We start from the raw sequence: 8,418 nt of genomic DNA, 5'->3' as shown, positions 1-8,418 counted from the left end.
CAGGCAACAGTCTGCAGACACCTCCTCTTTCCACTTGATGGTGTTTTCTTGGCCCACAGGGCAAAAAGAGAGAAGTGCTTAGAAATTAATGCGTCCAAGAGCAACCTCAGTTAATGATGGATGGGAGGTGTGGGACAAACACACCGGTTTGGGCCCTGCAGGTGGGGCTATGCTCGGGTGTATTCTATGTGATTCCTAGAGATCCCAAGTGGAGTTGTGACCCAGTTACCCACATTGGTGACTTGCTCATAGCTCACCATTCTTTGGCTTCCACTCTTTCCCAGCTTTAGTTGGCTGTTGCCCACTGATATTTTCTATGACCTGCAGGTAAACACCTATTTCCTTGCCTTATGGAACTTTCTGGGGAAATCCAGCCTAAAACAGACCTAACACTGACCAGTCCTAAGTCTGTGTTATTTCCATTTTAGCATTTTTAGTGGGTAGGAAACAACATTTTTGTTCTTTGGTTTTCTCCAAATACTGAACATATAATCAGTGAAATACTTCTCAGCAGATTTTAAAACACATTATTCTGTGTTCACGTAGATTTTGCTATAAACCTCCCAGGAGGCAGGAGGTAGAGTGGGATTGGGGTGCTTTGTATTATGAGGTGAAGTTATATTTTTGGTGTCAGGTACATGTCAAGGCTCAGTGCCTTATGCAGAATAAATTATTATATCTTCTGTATGTCTCTGTGTTATGGTTATTCTTGCATAAGTTGTCCTTTGACACAAAGCAAAAATCGTTGAGGTCAAACAACATTTCCAACACATAAAAAAAGACTTAAAAAAAATCCAACTTAACTGACACTTCATGGAGGAAGCAAAGGGCAGGAAGTGGCTGTGCCTGTAAGATACTCCCTATTCAACTTGGTCCATGATGCTTTGTGTTTCTTAAATCCCCAGTGATTGTGTAATTATATTTAATAATTAGAAAATGGGAAATTGTTTTATGGTACCTGAAACTGATAAAATTGGGGAGGGGCATGTTTATTGTGTAAAATGTACATAATATAAAATTTACCAGTTGAACAATTTTAAATGGACACTTGAGTGGCAGTAGCTATATATCACAGTGTTGCATAGCCATCACACTATTTCTAGAACGTTTTCATCACTTAAACAAAACCTCTATAACAATAAAACACCAACTGTCTATTCCCCAATCCTCTAAGCTTCTGGCTTCTACCTTATTTTGGTCGTCTCCCAAAGATGAATGTGTTAAAGTCTTGGACCCCATGGAGGTGCTATTGGGAGGTGGTGGAACCTTTAAAAGGTGGGGCCTCACAAGAGATCTTTAGGGTATGTGCTCTCAGAGGATTATGGGACGTTGGTCCCTTTCTCTTCTTTTTTCTTTCTGGTTTGCAATGAAGGGAGCAGCTTTGATCTGTCATATGCTCTCAAGACATGATGTACTTATCTCTCCATAATCCCAGAGCAGTAAGGCCAAATCAATGATAGACTGAAACCTTTAAAACTGAGGCAAAATATTTCTCTTTATAAGTTTATTATCTCAGGTATTTTGTTACAGTAATGGAAATATGACTAATACACTGAGTATCTCATATAGATGGGATAATACAGTATTTGACCTTTTATATTTGGCAAGTTTTCTTTTTTATTGTTCATTCATTTATTCATATGTGCATACATTGTTTGGGCCATCTCTCCCCACCACCCCCTGACACATTCCTTTCCCCCCACCCACTCGCTTCCAGGCAGAACCTGTTCTGGCCTCTTCTCCAATTTTGTTGAAGAGAAGACATAAGCGATAATAAGAAAGACATAATGTTTTTGCTAGTTTGAGATAAAGTTAGCTATACAGAGAGATTCCTAGCGTTGTTTCCATGCACATGTGTATTACAACCTGAATTGGTTCATCTGTACCAGACCTCTTCACTACCTCTTGGTCACCTTCCCATAGAGGCCTTTGTCAGTTTAAGATTATTATATTAGCTCCTGTACAATGGACACATCAAACACTTTCAAGTTTTGGGTTTCCTACCTTTTCCTATTCCTACTGTATGCATTCTCCTCTTAGTGTGTGACCCATGTCCAATAATATTACTGCATTTGTTTTAGGTCTAAAGTCTGCATATGACAGAGCACATATGATTTTTGGCCTTCTGAGCCTGGTTAACTTTACTTAAGATAATGTTCTCCAGTTCCATCCATTTACTTTGTGGCTGAATAAAATCCCATTGTATATAAATACCACATTTTCTTAATCCATTTGTCAGTAGTGGAGAATCTTGGGTGTTTTTCGTAACTTGGCTATTGTGAATAGTGCTGCAATAAACATGGGCGTGCAGGTGCCTTTGGAATAACCTGAGTCGAATTCCTTTGGGTTTGTCCCTAGGTGTGGTATTGCTGGATCATATGGCAGATCTATTTTTAGTTTTTTAAGAAGCCTCCATATTGTTTTCCAAAGTGGTTGTACTAGCTTACATTCCCACCAGCAGTGTATGAGGGTTCCTTTTTCCCCACATCCTCATATATTTGGCAGGTTTTCAAGGCCCGTTAATGTAGTATCATGTATCAAAATGTTATTCCTTTTAAAGGCTGACTAATATTTCATTATATGTATATACCGCATTTTGTTTATTAATTCATTCATCAATAGATGCTTAGGTTGTTTCCACCTTTGACTACTTAGAATAATGTTGCTGCAATCATTAGTGTGTAAGTGTTTGAGTACCCGTTTTCCATTGTTTTTTTATGGCAAGGATTATTTTAGGATAAAGTAGGGAGATGTGGGGTAAAGAAAGGGAGAAACATTTTCTGTTCCCCATACAGGAAATGGGAGTAAAAACTTCCCTATTTTTAATTCTTTTATATATATGTGTAGGAATGAAAATGCTGTACCATATGATAATTCTATTCTTGATTTTAGGTGATCCTCAAACTGTTTTCCACAGTGACTGTACCACTTTACATGGGGGAAAGGTTAAGTTAAGAATTAAGAAACATCTTGACTAAGACATAATGCAAAACACATTCTGCCATTTTCATAATATGGTAATGTGTGCCCTCCTGTTTACTAGATGGCTAACATAGCATTGTGTGAATATGTTCTTCAGAACCTACATGAGTGCAGGGCCTTGGAGCTTAAGCTTCACTAGCTTCATAATAAATCCACCTTTATGGATTTACATTTAAGAACAACTGCTTGTCAGTTGTTGAAATCATTGAATTTAGCCAAGTGTAGTGGTTCATGCCTATATTCCCAGCATTCAGTAGGCTGAAATAGGAAGATTTCAAGTTCTAGGCCACATTAGACTTCAACACAATGAGTTCTGGGCCAGCCTGAGCTACCTAGGGAGACCCTATCTCAAGAAACAAAAGACAAAGAAAAAAACACCACTGAAGTCATGATCTTACAAACAAAGTGAAATAGAGAAGTTATTTTTGGTGATTCTGGAGATCATCGTAATGCCCGGAACTTTACATTTCAGCCTGTTGTGATGTTGGAATTAAGAGGCTTTTTCCCAGTACAAACTTAGGCCCATTTGGCAGGCAGAGTGGAGGGGGTACATGATCCAAGCCATGTGCTTTGGAATCTCATATTTTCCATGTTCTAAAACTCCAAACTTTTTGGTCTAGACTATTCTTTGGGTATCTAAGATTCTGAAATTACTTCCCAAAGGTTCATAATTTCTTTTCTGGCTCCATGAGTGGTCTTTTCTCAGATTTATTCTTCCAAAGTTATGTATACCTTGGTGCCCAAGATGTGGCTGAGCATGCCATTGAAAGCATGGGAGAATATGGCTGAAATTTGAATGGATAGACTAATGTTTTCAAATATCTTCTGTCAAGATACCTTTTAGGTAAGGCAGAGCTAGATCATGAGAAGATAAGGAGTGAAGACATGGATCTGGGGGTGAGAAGTAGGCTGGCTATTCGCCAACCACCACGTCCCAGTAGGGTGTTCCCATAGGGGTCCAAAATTTCAATTTGGCTTGTTAGTCATTGTGATGGAATGGTTTCCAAGATATGAGGACAGAGCACATTTTATTTGTCAATTTGTAGCTCAATTTATAACCTTTTTTCTTTCAGACAGCATCTTGCTATATTACCCAGACTGGCTTTGAACTCATGATTCTCCCTCAGCTTCCCAAGTACTGGAATGACAGGTGTGCACCACTACTTCCAGCTCAATTTATAACTTTTAAGTACTTCATGAATTGGTGGTGGGCTCATCATTTCTAGCTTTCTCTGGGCTCCACAATTGTTACAAATGACCTCTCTTTTGTCTCTCTCTCTCTCTCTCTTTCTCAATTGTTAAGTATAACTTATCCATCCAAATGCTTGAAAAACCATGGATTATACTCACGGAGAGAGTTATTACTTACTTAATAAAAACCCTGATTTCAGGGTTACTTAGGTTACTTTTAATATTAAGAGCTCAGAATTTTCCTTCCTTCCCATCTGTCATCTTCAGAAGGAGAGATGTCTGTCTTCGTTTTCCTAAAATGGACTCAAACATCACATTGTCACATGACAGTGCCTTGATCAAGAAACAATGGGGCATCAAGAAGTCATTGTTTTCCTGGTATCTACTTTTATTGATGGGGAGGGAGATTTGAGGCTGGGTTTCTCTATACATCCCTGGCTTGCCTCAAACTTGCTCTGTCGTCCACACTGCCTCGAACTCAGGATCCTTCTACCTAAGCCTGTTGAGTGCTGGAATTACAGGTATGCAGTCCCATCATATATGGCTGTATGTAGTATCTACTCTTCGGGGTAGCAAAATCTCACCTAAATGTCCCAGAATCCTCTTTTTATTGTATGATGAGATCTAGTTGTGTTGGCCACTCTAGTTGAATCACAGGTAAAATGGAATGGGTTCTTTGATTGGCAGACCCTTTGTTCTTTGGGAATTGCATATGTTACTATCTAAGAAACAAAGAACAATGATTAGACAGGGAGAACTTGCTTTAGTCTGGGAAGCCATAGAGCATAGAGAGAGATCAGCTACTTTCCTTAGAATTGTAAAGGAGGATTAGTAATTAGGGAGTAAAGAAGAAAGGGGATTTGTCACAGGATAGAAAAGGCAGTCACAGCTAAGCTTGTTACAAGCAGATTGCAAGAAGAAAATGTTCAAATGAAGTTCTACGGGCCTTCATTATAAATGTTGAGTGATTAATGACATTGCATTTCATTAAATTTATGAGTTGTACTTGTTACACAACACATCACTAATAAATAATGTCTGATGGATTAATATTGCTGTTCTCCATCAATATTTTCATGATGTCTTTTCATCAGAATGAACAGTTGCCAGGAGAAAAATCAACCTAAACCCTTCAATTCTAGTGAAGCAAAATGACTTAATCAGCTCTTCCTAGAAATGAAAAAGAATCTGGAGTTATTATATAAAATTCTGACCAAGCATTCAACTCTTACACTCCAAGAGGGAAAGTCAATTGGGTTGACTTTTCTTTGTCCTATTCCAGGGACAAGCATGGATACATTGTAGGAAAAGTGTGTAAATGTCCACAGGGGCCATATATCTAAAAACCACTTGAATGTTTGCCTGACCCCAAGGTATTTCTTACACTTGCCTATGGCTTACCTATAGTTTTCTAAGATCACATCCCAGAAGTAACAGGATTATGATGTCTTTTGTGTTTTGTATCTGGTATGTTCCACAAAGGCTTGTGTGTTGAAGCCGTGGTTTCCAATGCAGCAGTGTTCAGAAATGCTTGTACCTTGAGGGGTCTAATCTCATCAGTGGACTAAATCATTGATGGATTCATATGTTTTCTATTAAAAGTCATTTTATTTAAATTGTGTCTCCCAAAACAGAGGGTTTTGTGCTAGTCATCTTCGAAAAGCTTTTGTAACACTTCGGAACCATATTTGTTAGAATGAACATTTCAGATGGTTTTGATGTCATCTGGGCATCTGGACAGCAAATGATTAAGCAAAATTATAGAAGTTGTCCAACATCTCTTGTGTGAATAGAGAGAATGTGTCAATTGAGGCTCCTGCCTACGGGAGCCTGATGAACCAGACTGTCTAATAACTCCACTGAAATTCCAATCTGAGCAACAGATAGAGTTTGGACAACATTCATGTATCCAAAAAAGTGTTGGCTTCCTTCTCCAGCCTCCTGCCACCAAGCAGTCCAACAAGGTAGTGGCAACTCCATTCAACCAGAAGAGACCTGAAGGTAGAGACTAGGAATCCTATGGTTATAGTCCTAGCTGAGCGCAAGAGCCTTCCAGAATTTTCAGGAGGGAGTTTGACTCTCCACTACTTAGTGACAAGACCAGCACCAGGACCACCTTCTGGATTCATACTTTGATGACATTATTTGGAAGTGGGGGAAACTGTAGGAGGTGGGGCCTAGTTGGAGGAAGTAGTAGGTCACTGGAGGTGTGTCCTTAAAGCATATATTTTGCCCCTAGTTCCTTGCTTTCTTTCTTTGTCTGCTTCATGTCTATCATGAGATGAGCAGCTTTGCTCTGCTGTGCCTTTTTCATCATAATGTTCAGAGCCAAGTGACCATGGACTGAAACCTATGAAACTGTGAGTCAAAATAAATCTTTTCTTTTTAACTTTATTTTTTTCAGGTATTTTGTCATAGTGACAGAACCCTAACTAACATATCTTTTTCTTAAGCTAAAAATAATTTCTTTATACTGACATATAAATACCACATATACTGGAAGTCAGCATTAATCTCAGTAGCTACATTTCTACTCTTTCCTGATAGGGAACATTTCCCATTAGGTAGGGAAGACAATGACAGAGATAATCCCTACTTTTGGCAGTGACATGGAAGGATGCTACCTGCATAAGGGACAACATTCTCTGTGTGCTCTTTGGTCTCTCTCACAGCACAGTGGTTGGGTTCTTAGACTCTTCATCTCTCTTAGAGATATCAAGTTGCAGCTGACAGTTTCTTAAGGCCTGACCCTGTTGTTGGCACACTATAATATGTAATTTGTTCTATTTGTCAAGCAGTCAGAGAGCCCTGATTCAAAGGATGAAGACATAGACTCACTCTACCTCTCTTTTTTTTTTTCATTTTTCTTTTATTATTCATATGTGCATATAAGGCTTGGTTCATTTCTCCCCCCTGCCCCCACCCCCTCCCTTACCACCCACTCTGCCCCCTCCCTCTCCCCCCCCTCAATACCCAGCAGAAACTATTTTGCCCTTATTTCTAATTTTGTTGTAGAGAGAGTATAAGCAATAATAGGAAGGAACAAGGGTTTTTGCTGGTTGAGATGAAGATAGCTATACAGGGCATTGACTCACATTGATTTCCTGTGCGTGGGTGTTACCTTCTAGGTTAATTCTTTTTGATCTCACCTTTTCTCTAGTACCTGTTCCCCTTTTCCTATTGGCCTCAGTTGCTTTAAGGTATCTGCTTTAGTTTCTCTGCGTTAAGGGCAACAAATGCTAGCTAGTTTTTTAGGTGCACTCTACCTCTTGATGAGAGAGTATCAAAAGTTTGGGTACCAAATTTTAAAACTACTACATCAGCTTTCATGTCCCCTCTTTAAAAAGGCCTTGCCTGGATGCCTCTTTTAAGAATCCCTGCTCATCCTGGAATCATTCTCTGTTACTATACCTCTTTGATTTTCTTCACAGTACCATTACCCAAACATACTTTGTTAATATGTTTGTCTAACTTTAATCTTATTTCCTTTTCAGTTTTTGTAATTTCTACAAGAGTATGAACATGAAGAAACTTGTTCATAGCTATATCCCCACATGGAAATGTTCAATAAACAGAGTTGGTATATGATAAACATTTATTGAGTAGATAAGTTTTATTACATAAGTCCTCCAAGAGATCAAAATAAGGATTATAAACTACTCACTCTTAGTACTCATACCTTGGGCTTCTTTTATAATTTGGGGCTCTCGTTGATACCACTTCTCCCAAACCTAAGAATTCAGCTAATTACCACAGACTTGGCCTGTACAGCTAGAACTCAAAGTGAGCTAGTACGAAGACAATTGTGACTGAGCCTTGCCTTATGGAAATGCACAAATATCCTGTCACACAAATTCCCAGCTCTGACATGAAAAAATTGGATTAGGAAAGAGCTAAGGAAGAGATATTCGTGAAGACACAGCTTTCTGAGTGCAAAGAAGAAAATCTCTTCATGTATTTGTTACTGTCTGTGGTTATAGAGTTATTGGGAAGCAAACAGTAGCAGTGCTGTGGTAATTCTGAGAAAATGGGCTGAATGACTTATTGCCTGTTGGTTCAGAGCCTGCAAATCTGTTTTCCAAAGTACAGCCAGGATGAAGCTACAGAATAATGTGCTGCTTTTTACCTGCTCTAAAGTCCTTTATTGGGTCCCAGGAGGGAAAGCAAAGCAAGCAGAGGAATAAAAGAAACTCACAGGCTAGATTCTGTGTCTTACATGCTGGGTATTGCAGATTTTGTGTCTTG

General features: G+C 39.0%; 1 pseudogene; it reads right to left on the bottom strand.

The window, feature by feature from the left end:
• Window positions 1–5,780: 5,780 nt before the first annotated feature.
• Window positions 5,781–6,078, bottom strand: LOC109680142 (protein Hikeshi pseudogene; annotated as a pseudogene).
• Between the last annotated feature and the right edge of the window lie 2,340 nt (window positions 6,079–8,418).

Source organism: Castor canadensis, chromosome 5 (genome assembly GCF_047511655.1).
Source record: "Castor canadensis chromosome 5, mCasCan1.hap1v2, whole genome shotgun sequence".
NCBI classification, from domain to species: Eukaryota; Metazoa; Chordata; class Mammalia; order Rodentia; family Castoridae; genus Castor; species Castor canadensis.
The sequence above is the reverse complement of the archived record's forward strand: the minus strand, read 5'-3'. Positions and strand labels throughout refer to the sequence as shown.